Genomic DNA, 3,749 nt, shown 5'->3' on the forward strand with positions numbered 1-3,749 from the left:
AGTGCCTTAAACATCAAATAAACATCTGTTCTCCATGAAATGACCAACTGTGGCTTCCAGAGTCTTCTCTTCAATTTCCAGCCCATAAAATGGGCAAATCCTTTCCAATCAGTAATCAGCAGAGTCATGAGCTAGCAAAGGCCACAAGGACACCTCATTTTCAATCGTTAAAGAACCCGCTTAAGACACAATACTTTGGTAGGCAACTGAAGGGAGCTGGCTGTTTAATCAGAGACACCAGGATCCTCTCTCTGAAAAGCCACCAAGTCTTAGCCTCCAGGGCACATCCTCCCAGAATAAACTGGCTTCTTGAATAAATGCTTTGTCAGCCTGTTTAGAAGCACAAAGACCATGAGCCCGAATCTGGACCTGAGGCTCCATTAAGGATGCAGTCCTTAGGCTGAGGGGCCCCTTCCCAAATGCCTTTGCACTTCCCTTTCAGAAACAAAGGATTGGCGCTCAGAGAGGACAAAGGACCCCACTTAGTGGCAGAGCTGGGGCAAGGACCTAGGACCGGTGCAGGTGGGGCCTTTCCATGGTACCGCTCTACCTCCCTATTCAGAGTTGTCCAATTTGGTCCACAACAGCTCGAGAACATGGGTCACTGAAACCACTGTAGTATCCTCTCCTCTATGGTGAAGACGAATCTGGCTTTTGTCCCATCTCACATCCAGACACTCATTTACGTTCAAGTACATATTTATGATTATCTTCCTATGGGCTTCCTTCAGTCATGGCTAGCTAACCAAGTCTTAATTTTCCTTGGTAGTGAGTCTGTGTAAAGTCGGGTCTTTGGAAAGTATCTAACCCAAGAGCAAATGAAATGATTCAATGTGCCTAGTGTCAAGAATATGGCAGGAGAGGGACACACAAGTGAGGGTGCGGTGAGCTTCTGGCAAAGAGAACAGGGCTGGCATGAGAGTGAGTCAGTGGAATGCTTTGTTTCTACAGAGCTGAATATATGCCTAGCCCCCAACTCAGTGATGGAAAGGGGCAGTACCAAAGGAGATCCAATTTGGAAATAGGAGGCCAGAAATCTGGGAAAGCACAAGCCCACCAACCTCACTGAAGAAAAGAAATGGGGTATAGAGGAGGCCTCCGGGGAGGCTGAACCCAAGGGTCTGGGGAGGGTGATTTGAGAAGGCAAATGCAGGTGCCCCAAAGTGAGGCCATCCTGGGTAGTGAAAAGAGTTCCTATGGAGAAGAAATGGAAACTAAAGTCAATCCTCTTGTGACCTGAGAAGGGTGAGATTTGAGGGCAAACAGAGCTTAATAGAGGGCTCCCCAGCACAGCAGAGGGTGCGGCTGTCCATTCACACACCAACACTGTGGGTAATGCTATGTCTGAGTTGCTTGGGGTAGCACTGAGGTTGAGGAATGAGAGGACCACTCCCAACTGTGCTGGAGCACAGCCCTACCTAAGGGACAACTTGACCCAGGGGTAAGAACATAAGAGTCTTTTTTGGGCCCATCTGAGCAGGACCCACCAGCCAGGAGGAGCAGCTGGAAGAGACCAAAGTGGAAACTTGGGGGGGGGGTTGGCATTCAAGAGGGGGGCTACCAACTGAGCCTGGGCCAACCACCATCTTCTGGGAGGGACAGTCCCCCAGGAGCCCGCCTGACCCGGGTAGTCTTGGTGATAGCCAAGTTAGGACTAACCAGGACCTGGCCCTTGAGCAATCAAATTGGCCATCAACAGGCCTCCCCCAGCTGTAGGGGTGGGAGTGGACATAGGACCGTGACTTCTCAACCCATCCAGTGCCTAGCAACACGAAACAATGTGCCTGGCAGCAGATAAGCACCCTTTCTTGTAACATGAGCTTTATTTTTCTGTACTTTCTGAAAAGAGAGAAACTGGGGGCCCTACACACATCTACTCCCCCACACTTGGCCAGGCCCCACACCCCAGAGCAGTTGAGAACCAGCTTTGTGACATCACATGACCACTGTGACAAGCAGCCGCTTGCCCCACGACCGACAGTCTAGAATTTTCAGGACAGTACATTTGGGGCATCCCTGCTGTGACCAAAGGCATTTCTGACCCCAGTGATCAGTGATAGGATCCCTGGTAGCAAATGCTTTTTGATGTAGAGCAGCTCCATGGCTAGTCAGAGTACTAATGAGATGGGCAAAGCCAGCCCGGCCCCATCAGACGATGGGCAGGTGGGTCCCGGGGAGGCTTGGGAGACCTTGGTCTCCCATGGGGACAGAGCCGCAAGCCACGATCCAAGTCTTCAAGACAACCCGCAACCACCAGACCAAGGCGCCACCAACGTGGAAGGAAACGTTCTTCTGGGACTGTCCTTCCCAAGAAAGCTTTGGAGAATAGTGGAGGAGGATTGCTTCACGTCGGTGCGCTGGAATGATGACGGAGACACCGTGATCATCCAGAAAGACCTCTTTCAGAGGGAAGTTCTGTGCCGAAGGGGCAACGAGAAAATCTTTGAATCAGACAGCCTGAAAAGCTTCACCCGCCTACTGAACCTACACGGATTCAGCAAAGTGCGCCCAGGCGACTCTTCAGTTTCCTATCCAGGAAATAACGTGATGGTAAAGTAGAACGTCCTCGTGTTTCTCGTGTTCTCTGTTACTCGAACATCTTCCCAGTAGACCAAGAACAATGATATGCTGAAAGGGTTTCATTTCAGGGCATAACTCTTTTTCACTTGAGACAGTACTTACAGAAAGACGAGAACGTATAGATTTTCATATGAAACTATAAGCCCCTTAGAGATAACCTGCAGGGATCACTAAAGAGTCTGAGAGGCCAGTTAATGTCAAATAGATGTATTTTCAACCCAAAGGACTAAAATAATTAATTTTGTTTCAGATCTACAGAAACGGGAACTTCCAGAGGGACCGGCCTTGGCTGGTCCAGAACATCAATACACAAGGAACCCAGATGACTCGCAGCTGGCCTGGGAGCGGTGGAACACCTCCAAAGAGACCCAAGAGGCAGACCCCGACAAGGTACTCCCTGAGGCTTCAGCAGAAAAGGGGTACCAAAGAAGCCGAGGAAAAGGCCCAGAGGAAACCCCCAAATTCTTGGGAACACAGTGCTACCCAGTTATCCGAGCACTTGCATCTGCAGCCCACCAGCAGTGCCATGGATATAGAATGTCCAAGTGAGGCAGGCGGCCCAAGTGGGGAGGGTCCATCTGGGCATGACATGCTTGTGCCCACGGCTACTGCCGGAACCGACGGCATGGAGGCTCTGCCCCCCAGGTCCCCAATTTACCCACGACGTGGTCCGGTGACGTCTTTGTACGACATCTGCTATTCCACCCTCATAGCTAGCTTGTCACTGGTGTCTCTACCCCCGTTACCTGAGGAAGAGCAGGAAGTCTCCGTACATTGCTATTGCTCACTCTGTGAGCAGCTTAAGGACAATGCAGGTCCCTAGTCGCAAGTGTCGGAAGACAATCGCCACTTTGTAACCACGAATCCATTGTGTGTTTTAAAAAACTGCAAAACTACATGGTAGTTAATAAACAAAGCAATGAGAATTGTGAGTCCGTGTTCTTTTGTTTCCACGCCACACACCTCATCAGATAAGCCCGAGACTAGAAATCCTGGCCTCAGGCAGGCTTTTGTCCCACTGTCCTCTTTCAGTTTCACACACTCTGTCAAGGACCTGGCTAGGGGGTCCTGAGGCAAGCCCAGGAAGATCTGGCCCCCTGAGCCTTGCCTGCTGGTCAGGAGACAGAACTGCAGGGCCCTGACCTTGGGGGAATGACCTGACATTAGTC

General features: G+C 50.7%; 1 pseudogene; it reads left to right on the forward strand.

Moving 5' to 3' along the window:
- Positions 1-2,100: 2,100 nt before the first annotated feature.
- On the forward strand, positions 2,101-3,403 carry LOC148090369 (heat shock transcription factor, X-linked member 3 pseudogene; annotated as a pseudogene).
- Positions 3,404-3,749: the final 346 nt, after the last annotated feature.

The sequence above is a fragment of the Miniopterus natalensis genome, chromosome X (assembly GCF_054644295.1).
Source record: "Miniopterus natalensis isolate mMinNat1 chromosome X, mMinNat1.hap1, whole genome shotgun sequence".
Lineage (NCBI taxonomy): Eukaryota > Metazoa > Chordata > Mammalia > Chiroptera > Miniopteridae > Miniopterus > Miniopterus natalensis.